The following is a 12,196-nucleotide window of genomic DNA, read 5'->3' as shown; positions in this document are numbered from 1 at the left end:
GGAGCCTCATATACAGTATATAAATATATATTGTGACCTATTTATGCATTTCTGTTATGTTTTGAAACTTTATTTGCTATTTTTTCATATCACTTCATATTATTATTTTTTAAAACAATTTCTTAGTGACTTCTTCCTCAGTACTTCACTGTCCTTTCGTTCTTTTATTTTTCTCTTTCATGGATGCCATGTTCTTTGGAAGCTTGTTTAGACCAAGTTAATGACCTTTTAGGCTTCCTCCACGTGAATAGGAGCTCACTTTTTGAATAATAAGAATTACATGTCATGGAGTGGTGGGGGCTCAGGATTTTAGAGATGCTTAGGTGGGGCATGGCCATAAAAAGGTGAACCACTGCTCTAACCAATTTAAGCTACCCGGCCAGAGCTTTTTTCCTTGCCTTTGGAGTACCTGGCTTGGTTGTTAACAAGACAAAATGTTGAGCCTATGTTACAAAAATTAAATTTCAAGCACTGTGCTCAGTCCTTAGAGGCATACTATTGCAGCCAAACCGAAAAGGGAAAATAACACATCTTTACTGAAAACCCATCAATAGGTGAGCAGAATGATGGTTGAGGGGAAACAAATTACATAACCTCTGATTGGATTTTTATATGTGCAGCAAAGTTCTGGTGGTTTACAGAGCCCTGATAGTAGCTCTAGAAAAGAGAGAAAGGTGTCCAGGATACAAAGACTTCTGAGGAAGACAAGTACTCTTTGCCTTTATTGAGGTACAGTATTTTATTGAAACACATAGCATGATTTATTTATCTTATTGGAATAGCCCATTTCATAACTCCTGGTAAGGCATTTCTTTCCTTTTTTGTTCTTTTACTTGCTCTTTTTATTTCCATTCACCTTATCTGAAATTAGGCCTAAAGCTGTGTGCTGTGATTTTAAAAAGTAATAAATTATAGTGTGAAATATCACTTGTAACTGACTCCGTCACTATGGCTGCTATTTACATATTGTTGTTCATGAACTTGGACTTTGGGCTATTTATTATCTTTTTCTCCTGATGTAAACTTTGATTTTCCTTTGCTCCTTATAGAGGATGGCTTTAGCTGATCCTTGTACTAATGGGAAGGAGTCCAGGTCATCCTGAGAAGAGTTGGCTTGTGCCGAGTCCAAGATGCAGATTTGTTGGATTTCTGCAAGCCACTTGAAGCCACATATTCATTTCTGATGACAACTTTACACTTCTGTTGGCAGAACACCCGCAGGGACAATTGTTGCCTATGTTTAGTCTGTCCAGGAGCTCTACCAGCTCGCATGTTGAGGGGAAGCCTACACTGTTTTTCTTAGCAGCTATGTAAATATTAAACCTTTCTGGTTTTGTCTACTCAGATTCTGCCAATATTTTGGGGTAAATTGCACCCTGTGATTGCCTCAATTTACCCTTTGAAATGAGGGATTAGAGGTTTTAGGCAATCTTTGGGTCACTTGAAGCACTCTTTTGTATCAGTAATTGGTTTTATATATATTCAGTTTATGATTTTAAATTTTTTTTATTTTCCCTGTGTTAGTTTCATTTAGTTTCTTCTTTTTTTTTTTTTTTTTTTGTCTCCCTGTGTGTTAGTTTCTGTGGCTGCTCTAACAAATTACCACACACTTGGTGGCTTCAAATAACAGGAACTTATTCTGGAGGCCAGAAATCTGTAATTAAGGTGTTGAGCCCCCTCTGGAGGCTCTAGGGGAGAGTCCCTTTCCTTTTTCAGCTTCTGGTGATTTGCAGCCTCATCCTCTGGTCTCATCTCTCTTTTCTCTGTCTTAACATTTTCTTCTGCCTCTTTTATACGGATACATGTGATTGCATGTAAGGCCCACCTGTGTAATCCAAGAGAAATTCTCCTTTCCCATCTTTTAATCACATATAAGGTAATATTCACAGGTTCTAGGGATTAGGACATGGATATCTTTTTTTGGAGTCATTCAGATCAGTACACTCTGGGTCTCTAACTCCTATCCAAGTAAGTTTTACCTAATTCAAGAAGAAAAAGGTTACTTTAAAGCAAAAGAGAAAGGCAAATGGGGAAAAAAGGCTCCGGAAACCTGGGTTCTTATTTCTGCCATTAAGTATTGATATAGTAACCTTGGGTGAGCCATTTGTCCTTAGTTTCTTTAGCTTATATGGAAGAATTTGGGTAGGTGATAGCTACTAACCTTCTAGGCCTAACACTTCCATTAAGTGACTCCTAAAATGTCTAGGAGTTTGTTTTTGAAGTCAATAATTTTAAATAAAAAACTCATCCAGTATTTTGGGTCAATGTAGTTTTGTGGTGTGGTCTTGCCTAGGATTTGAGAGACAGAAGACTGAGTTGTTGGCTGGTTATCAACTCCCTGGGGTATTATTAACACAGGATAACAAACCTGTACTTGTTAATTGTGTGTGATTTTCTAAAAAGAGAATAATGGACTAGCTGGGCTGTGGACTTTGTAGTCTGGATTTCCTTTCTAGTAAGAGTAGTTGGTCAAAATTAAACACTGACAGATTTTTCTACCTAAAACTAGGTCATGGGCCTAGTTTTAGAATTTTTCAAATGTAGTCTGATTCTTCAAACTCACTCAGTTCCTGTTGCATTGTGCTTCATTGCTAGGAAGGACACTGGAAATCATGGAATTATTTGCCGAAAGGACTATTTCAAGATCAAGTTTTATAACACATTCATCTATTTCTTCATGGAGAGGAGGAACCAAATTCAAGTATTTTTCTGATTATAATCTACATTTCTTAGAATAAAGCAAATTTATATCTGAGCCAGCAGGCATAATTTAATTATGTTGGAATAAAATGCCCTGTGCTAAAGAGGTCAGCCAACAGGTTGGGAACTCTATCTTAAGTTTGGTTTCTGAGGCAAGTACTTGAACTTCATGTGCCTTGTTTCTCATCAGGGCACATGGAGTAAATCAGTAAGACTCACCTCAGATGGAGTTGTGGAGTGTAATATACTGCTAATTTGTTCAGTACTTTACAGCAATAAATTATATCAAAGGATCTGATAAAACATAAGCAAACCTCATTTATATGAATAGTTGGAGACAAGCATAGATAAAACTTACAGATAGTTCAGAAAATTCATTAAAGTTATTTTTAACTTCCTCTATCATCAAACATTTTACCTTCTGTTTCCTGTATATTTTCCAAAGTGTTTTCTTGTTCTTTTTCCATAACAGCATGAGGTAAGTAAGGGAAATAGCTAACACTAGGTTAGATAATAAAGGGATCAATTCATCAAGAGGACACAACAATCCTAAATTTTGCACAACTAATAATAAAGCTTCAAAATATCCTATATAATAAAAGCCTAATTAAGCTAAGTGTCCAACCGTTCGACCAGTTGCTATGGCGCGCACTGACAACCAGGGGGCAGATGCTCTGACTGATAGGTTAGCTTGCTGCTGGGGTCCCGCCGATTGGGACTGGGTGAGATGGGCCGGACATGCCCTAGAGTTCTCCTGCGGTCCCTCTACAGTCCTGATTGTGCTAAGTAACCCATGGGTCAAAGAAGAGATTACAGAGAAAATTAGAAAATATTTTGAACTGAATAAAAATGATAACATATCAAAATTTGTGAGATGTAACTAAGACAGTGCTTAGACATTTATAGTATTAAGTGTTTCAATTAAAGCAAAAAGGTCACCCTAGCCGGTTTGGTCAGTGGATAGAGCCTCAGCCGGTGGACTGAAGGGTTTTGGGTTCGATTCCAGTCAAGGGCAAGTACCTCTGTTGTAGGCTCCTTCCTGACTCGGGCCCTTGTCAGGGTGCAGGCAGGAGGCAACCAATCGATGTGTTTCTCTCACATTGATGTTTCTATCTTTCCCTCTCTCTTCCACTCTCTAAAAATCAATGGGAAAATATCCTTAGGTGAGGATTAAAAAAAAAAAAGCAAAATGGTCTAAAGTTAGTGACCTATTTTTCCGTCTTAAGAACCTAGAAAAAGAAGAGCAAATTGAAATAGTAAGGAGTTGAAGTATAAAACAAAAACAGTAGAGAAAGTGGGTATTTTGAGAAGGTCAATAAAGTTAATAGACCAAGTTTGATCAGGGGGGAAAAAAGGTACAAATTACTAGTATCAGGAATAAGAGAAGACAATATCATTACTGATCCTTCAGACATTAAAACAGTAAGGGAATATTATGAACAACTATGTCAGTACATTCAGTGTCTGAGATGAAATGAATCACCTCCTTGAAAGACAAACTACTAAAGCTTACTGCAGAATACAGAATTTCACTAGCCCTATATCTGTTAAGGAAATAGAATTTGTAGTTAAACACATTCCCACAGAGAAAAGTGCAGGTCCAGATGGCTTTACTGGTGAATTTTAAGAGACACGGAAGAAATATCAATTCTACACAACGTCTTCAGGAAAATGTAAGAGGAGGGAACACTTACCAAAGCATTTGTTATTTTTAACTTCATCTGTTATCAGACATTTAAATTCTTTTGCTTTACTTTTTTTTTTTTTGCTTTACATTTTTAAAGTGTTTTCTAGTTTTATTTTTCTCACAAAGCAGACCTATGAGGTAAGTAGGGCAAATAACTAATACCCTTAAGGTTAAGTGAACTGTCCAGTTCAACCTTTCAGTGATTTAATTGGAATAGGACCCACATCTTATTCCTAGTCCTGATATTTAAAAAAAATACATTTTTTATTGATTTTAGAGAGAAAGGAAAGGAAAGGGAGAGAGAAAGATACATACAGACTGACCTGGAGTCAAGCAGGCGACTTTTTGGTGCATAGGATGACTTTCAACCAAGTGAGCCACAACAGCCAGGGTTAATCTTACATTGTTAACAAGTTACCCCTTTAGTAGTTTTTCAATAACAACCTTTGAAGACAGGGCTAACCACTGACTTAACCAAGGGTAAACTATTAGAATCCTCAGCCATTGACTTGAAGACTGGGCTAGACTCTTAATAAGCCTTCAATAAATATCCCTTAACCAAGCAAACAATTTTAGAGCAAGGATCAGAATTATTATATTAATCATCCCTTTAGGATTTGAATCAGGATTGTAGTTGGAAGCTGGACAAAAAGAGAGTTAGGAACATCTTATTTGTCTTAAATAACACATCAGAATGCTCAGTGGACGAGCTGGGTGGTCTGAGATTGGCCATCCCTGTAGTCGTTTATCTGATGGTGGCCTGCCTTTGCATTTAACTATCAATATATCTGAAGTGTAGAGCACACTTTTATGATATTGTGGCATAGTAACTCATACTTAAATGTCAATATAGATACTTGCAAAGACCTACAAGGTTCAATAATTTCTGGTGTGGGTTTGTTTCTCCTGTCATCACCCATTATGTATTTTTTTACAGCTTTTAAATTGCCACAGAGAGAAATTGGTCAAGATCATAATAGATGGCCAAGGAGCTGCCAAGGATTCTATTGTATGGGATGGGAAAAAGTTCAATACTGGCTTGATTTTATTTATCTAAATTGTAGGCTATGACTTCAATATATTTTATGTTGCAAATATACCAAGGTAATGGCAAAGCACAAAATTATGCCATATGTTGAGTGAGTGCTCTCTTTTACTCCCTGAAATTTTATAGTCTGACATATCTTTCTTATTCCAATTATATAAAATCGCCCTTTTTTGTTAGCATGTATTAATCAGATTTTAGCATATTGATTTAAATTCTCATACCATCTCAGCAGTTAAAATAGAGGTATTTTAGAAATTTTAGTTATGGTTATACAAATTAATTTTTATATCTCTTGAATGTCTTCACTAAACTTACATTATGAGAGAATATAAATTGTCTGGCATAGTAGAAACTATTCCTTAAAATGAGGATTTGTTTAAAATGACCCGAAAAGGCCTTTTTACCCTTAAGCTGCTGAATTCTAATATCTATACAAACGAGCGAGGTAAGCACCAAGCCTTAGTTTTATGGCTGTTTGAAAAATGCTTTATGACCATAATTTTATTTGGGGGTGGACTCTTTAGTTCTCTTTTAACCCTTCCATATTTTGTGAACATGTTCTGCTATAAGATTCATGGCAGTGTACTCAAACATGGCTATTACTCATTTTTCTTAAGATTTGTTTATAATGAAATCTCCAGGTTCTTTACGAAAGATAACAGGATCTAGTTCATGCATCATCACATTTAATTAAGAGAGGGTAGGTGTGAGATTTAACACCCACCTGAGGCCATAGTGCTGTGAGATGAGTTCAGTACATTCCAAGGATAGAGTTGTTGGAAAGTACCATCTGGAAGACATTTGCCCAGAGTGCTGCTGAATTCTACCTTCTCATAAATCTTGTATCTAACCTCTTGCTTCGTGATGGTTTAAGTGCACCCTAACTGAATTTAACAAAGACTGACACTCGAGAGAAGAAATTCAGTAGATTTTAATAAAGGAAAGAAACAAATCCCATATAAAATTTTTATTTTGTGGGAATGTGATCTGGTAATGAGATATCAAGAATTTGTGTGCTACTGCTAAATATACCAGTGAACCAGACTTACAACTCAAACAGTTTTGACATTGCTGTAGTACATATTCATTTATATATATATATGATATATTTTATTGATTTTTTACAGAGAGGAAGGGAGAGGGATAGAGAGTTAGAAACATCAATGAGAGGGAAACATCGATCAGCTGCCTCCTGCAACACCCCCTACTGGGGATGTGCCCGAAACCAAGGTACATGCCCTTGACTGGAATCGAACCTGGGACCCTTCAGTCCGCAGGCCGACGCTCTATCCACTGAGCCAAACTGGTTAGGGAAATTTTATATTCATTTAATGATGCTCAGATTTTGGAGGACAGTGCAGCCAAATAAAATTTATAAGGCAGCCTTTATCTCCATTTTTTATGTATATATTTTAATCTAAAAGAAAAAGGCCCTTTATTCCCTTACTCAGTGGAACACGATGCTTGGATAATCAACAAGCAGAATGCTTGGCCTCAGAATCATTCTGTGACTTGTTGAAGCAGTGCCTTGGCCTGATTTTAAAGGATCGCAAACTGGACCTGTGCTAGCCAAAGGGAGAACATTTCCTCCTACACTCTCTATTAATAAAGTTTGTGTTGTCTATATGTGACTTGTTAATGATAGGGGTGTTAATGACGACAGTTAATCTTTTCTCAACTCTTTTCTAATCCAGTCTCTTAAAAAGCTTTTAACTCCTTTTGAATTGGGAACTCATGGGCTTTTGGTGGAGGTGGAATGGTAGTTATCAGCCCATTTAACAAAACCTGAGATCGCCGGGACAGCTGTAATGTGCATCTCTACGCTGTGTTTTTGTCAAAATGCCACATGGCTGATACTTTGGAAATCATAAATCTAGTGGAAGGAAACATCTTTATAGAGGGTATTTTAGTTTTATGCAGTATGCGTTACAAACCTAAAACCACTTGTACTTATAGATCCTAAATAGCAAAGAACATAACCTGATTAAAATAGTTTTATAAATTTGGTTTCTTTTCATCTGTTTTGTCACAATAAGGCTGGATAGAGGACGATTTGAAGACAGTGTTGTAGCTGACAATATAATCTTTACCTAAGCCACTAGCCTTCCCCAAGGGCCTTAGAGGAGAAATGGGAATTTCTTAAGGCTGGGCCTAGTAGAGTCACCCATCAGTGGCATATTTAATTAATACATATGGTAGGGAGCTTTGCATATGCCCTCAACCTACCCTACTCTTTAGAATGGCTTTTTTTTTTCTGGAGGATTTTGCCTTCTTGTTAGACTTAGAGAATTTATATTGAACTCTAAAATGAAGAGAGAGAGCTCAATGATTATGCATTTTAACATTTGATCTGACTACCACCTTCAAATAGTTAAGTGAGTAGTTCAGTGAGGCAACTTATCAGTGCTTTTTCTTTTTTTCTTCTAATTAAAAAAATATATATATATTTTTTAATTGATTTCAGAGAGGAAGGGAGAGGGGGAGAGAGATAGAAATATCAATGAGAGAGAATCACTGATCAGCTGCCTCCTGCATACCTGCTACTGGGGATTGAGCCCACAACCCGGGCATGTGCCCTTGACCGGAATCAAACCTGGGACACTTCAGTCCGCAGGCCGATGCTGTATCCACTGAGCCAAACTGGCTAGGCACCAGTTATTTTTCATAACTTTTTAAATAATACACAAAAAGCCTAGAGAAAGCTTTAGGATTGTGATATATACATACATACATACTATGTGTGTGTGTGTGTGTGTGTGTGTGTGTGTGTGTGTGTGTATACAGTTCCTTTGATTGTAAGTAGTGATGAAAATAAAATTTGCTACACCAAGCTCTAAGAAAAGCCGCCAAAACAGGTAGTGTTGAAGAGGGACTAGAGGAGAGCTTGAACTATACAGAGCAGACCCATATCAGAGACCCAATGTGGGTGGTTCTGTGGTTTCAGGATTGATTGGTTAATGCAAATGTTAACCATCATCTGTTCTGGATTTCCCTAGCTTTCCTCTTTAATTTCTGAGGGTTGGCAGTTTTAACACGTTTTTTCTTTTATCCTTGTAATGTGTGGAGTTTTTTTGTTCCTCTCTTTTTGCCTCACCTCCTCACTCCCCACCCCACGTGACCCCCGTTTTTCCCCTGGAAGATTTATCTGTTAAAGATGTCTTCTGTTATCAACGTGGAATGTGGATTCTGACTGTGCCTGACTTTAGTGCTCTTTGATGTTTTTCCAAGGCTGACTCTCACTAGATCCCTGGTTTAGGTGTCTTTTTCCCTGACACCGAGTGGCCTGTAAGGTGAATTTGCCTTGTATCATTGATATAAAGGGTTGGTGGGGCCTGCTCTTTTCTTGTATCCTTATGCGCAGTTAAGTTGCCGGAGTCTATCTATAGATGTTGATATCTTTAACAGAGAGTTCCTGCGTATATTCAAGAAAGGGGTGAGAACTGTTATGCCTGAAAGACTAGAAATTTGAGAAGCTACTCACCCCTTCCCATGGAGATTTCCACAAGGATAAGGTTGCATTCAGAGGCTTATCCTCTTCCTCCTGCATAGTATTGGGGTTCTACCATAATCACTCCATCATCCTGCCAGCCATGTCTCATTTCTCATACTGGATCGCTCCCTCCTCCCAAGCTCAGCTTGAACCACCAGTCCTGATGCTTTATCTGGTCCAGGCTCTAGCCCTTAAATTGTCTGTCTGGCTTTGTGTTTCATTTGACCCTAATACACTGGGTCGCACTGTCTAAAAAGAGAATTATGTCCCCTCCGATGTCTGGGTGCATTTCTCATTTCTTACTGCTGCTCCTGAGCAGATCTGTAACTTCAAGGTTAAGATAAGACACATTCCATCAGAACTATGTCGTCATCCTTGCCAGCTTCTGATCTGTGACTGTCCAGGAGATTTACAAGACAATTGCATGCCATTCTTTACAGAATATTATGGTTGGACTCTGACTCCTGGCATCAGGCCCAATTTGATTTGTCAGCTGTTACAAAACCCATTTCCCAAAGAATAAGGGACTTCAGCCGTGTGCCCTTTAGGCAGGTCTTAAGAGTGGGAAGGAGGAAATTGATCTGGCTCTATTCCTTGCTATTTTAGGGAGAAGGGTGGACTACAGAATATTTTTGCCCCTTTCCTCCTTGAATTCACTCCCCCCCGCCCAAAGGATAGTGTTGCTAAAGTGTTAATCTTCTTTCCTGTCCTTTCTCCCTTCACAAAATTACTATTAGTCTTTTCATTCTGCCATCTCCTATGCTTTTCTGAGTTTTAAAGCATAAGAATAAGTATTTTATCCTTGAGAGAGAACATACCTGCCTATTCTCGGAAGGTTTATTAGTTTACCATTGCCTAATTAGCAGGGACACTGTTCCTCCTTTCTTGCTGTCTAACATGTTGAACTGCAGGAGTTACTGCATATGTGATATGGTTTAATGGCTTAGGAATTTGGAAGGTCATATTTCCTGCTGCTGTTGTATTCGGCCCTATAATATTTTTACAAAAGCTTCTCTTTAGGGGACTGAACAGCTCTTTGGTTTCAACATAAACTCACTCTTTCCCTAGGAGGTAGGCGGTGGGGATTTATTTGGCCCATTTTAGTGATTCTGGGATTAGATTGAAAATTTATTTACTCAAGATCACACTTGGCAAGTTAATCACAGAATCAGAACACTGATCTAATTCCTTGGCATTTATTTTCATATACCAGTTAAACAAAAAAATTTTAGTTTCCACTAAAGCAAGTCTTTTTTTTTTTTAAGGGGTTTATCAGGCCATTGCTAGCAAAAAAAAAAAAAAAAAAAAAAAAAAGACCGGTCTTGGCATGGAGTCTAAACCACCAGCAGCATGGCTAGGTAGGAGAGACAACATGTCTGTTGTCCTGGAGTTTTGCAAGCGTTTTTATACATCAGGGAGGAGAAAGATGTAATTGTTCTGAAAGGGTTTACGTTAGCTGTAGACAAAGGGGATGGGAGAAGGTGAAACAGGACTGGTTCTGGGATGGGCACAGTAGAGTCCTTAAGGAAGAAATGTCTCCTCTTGTGATTAGCTGTGGGCAGTAGATTGGAAACTTGGTGTGTAAGTAAGATGCGAAGGTTCCTGGGATTCTGTTGCACCTGGCTTTTCCCTTTTGGATAATCACAGAAATAGCCACCTGGAAATTAATACTAAATTCCAACGGATACATAGGAAATGTGAGAAGTTTTTTCTCAGACTTGGTCCACAGCTATAATGTTCTCTTTTTCTAACTCTGGTTGCCGTAATTTTAATTTAGAACATCTTGGAATATTTTTCTTGTCATCCCTTAGCTGCTTAGTTAAAAAAAAGAGTTAGGAAAAGTTAAAAAAGGCAACTTTTACTCAGATATCATGATGGGTTCATTCAAAGTTGAGAAAATCTGTAGTTGAAACCTTGTCTGCTTTGCTGTCATAGCCTATAGTTTCTTCTGTTTGATAACCAAAATAATCACCATTCTCTGCTTTTTCCTCAGGTTGATTTTTTTTATTTTTATTGTCCCTTCTTTATTACTGTCCTTCGGCAGCCACTTCTGGCTCTAAAGACAAGTATCTATAAAGCAGAGCAGGGTTTTGGAGCCCTCTAAAATGTTCTTTAGGACCAGGAGATGGGTAGTAATTATTTTAAAATTTGCTATATAACATTACAAGAACAACGAATGAGAAGCGGTTTTAACAGTAATGATTGGAGTTGGACTGCTCTCCCCTACGCTTTTTTAAAAGTACTTAAGGATTAAGTATTTTTTCTATCTATAATTTCAGTTGAAAAGTTCTTCCGTAGTGCTTCAAGGCTCTGGGTTCTGTTTCTGTATCTAGTAATCTATCAAAGAAGGACAGTTATATAGTATCCCAAATACTCTCCTTCCAGTTTTTGTGTTATCTACCCTCCCCCCCCCCCCCCCCAGCAAATTTTAATTAACTGTTCAGTGACAGATGGTAGAATAGGCCCTGTGTAAAGTGCTTCTGGTGGGCTGGATTAGTGGATGGGTGGTTTGCACTGATTCTGTTGTAGAGGAACCTAGCCTTTCCCTTCCCCCTTCCAGTTGAGCTATAATCCTGTTAGATGATCTTAAAATGCTATTGATTAATTCCCAGTGGTTTTAGGAATAAGCACAAGTTTTGGATTTAAAACCCAAGAACCAGTTCCCTTGAGCTCTTGAGGCCAAGGTAGGTACCTTCCAATTTCTTCGCCCCGTCTTCACTGAAAAGGAAAGTTAAGGCTTTTTAACTTTTCAGTTTGCCTCTCCCCCTCTTAGTCTAGTACTGCTGCCAGTTGCCATGGCAACGGACTGGGACAGCTGCGCAGTGGCGCCCAGGCAGCTGGGTGGGGGCGGGGGAGCTGCCAGCCCGCCAAGCCCCAGATCTGGGAGGGGAGGCCCTCCGGTTAGCCCAGAGGGAAAGAAAGAAGTGGGGCGATCCGGTAGGTAAAGGAGAGAACCCCCTTTCATCTGCTCCCTTTGGGGAGCCCCTTCTGCATGAATTTGTAAAGGGAGATTTTCCCCTTTTCTCCCTCAAACTGAAGAACACATATGTAAATCCTTGTTTTTCCTCGTGAGGCTGGGGAGGCCATGGCCACAATGCTTAACTGCATGCATCTAACCCAGGGCTGGTTTTAACCCCAGCGCTCTGAACTAAACGGCTCAGCTCCCGGAAATTCCAAGGTGAGTGGGGGTGGGGTGGGGTACTCTCCCTGGAATATGACATTTCCTGTCTCTGGTGAGGTCGGAGGCTATTTTAATTTTAAATAAATCAAA

At 38.7% G+C, this 12,196-nt stretch overlaps 1 protein-coding gene across 3 annotated transcripts in view; it reads left to right on the top strand.

Annotated features, from left to right (window-relative positions):
* The window catches only part of CBX5 (chromobox 5), a 37,579-nt gene that overhangs the window by 3,692 nt on the left and 21,691 nt on the right, over positions 1–12,196 (top strand). Inside the window, exon 1 of one of the 3 annotated variants that reach the window (XM_079773730.1) lies at positions 6,569–12,103. The exons of 1 other annotated variant lie outside the window; for it this stretch is intronic. The gene's annotated coding sequence lies outside the window, so the exon portion shown is untranslated. Of the gene's footprint in view, positions 1–6,568; positions 12,104–12,196 lie in introns of those variants that run through there. One more of the 3 variants, XM_079773731.1, reaches the window with a different exon arrangement.

The sequence above is a fragment of the Cnephaeus nilssonii genome, assembly GCF_951640355.1.
Source record: "Cnephaeus nilssonii genome assembly, chromosome: 6".
NCBI classification, from domain to species: domain Eukaryota; kingdom Metazoa; phylum Chordata; class Mammalia; order Chiroptera; family Vespertilionidae; genus Cnephaeus; species Cnephaeus nilssonii.
Note: the sequence above shows the minus strand (reverse complement) of the source record. Positions and strands in the feature narration are given on the sequence as shown.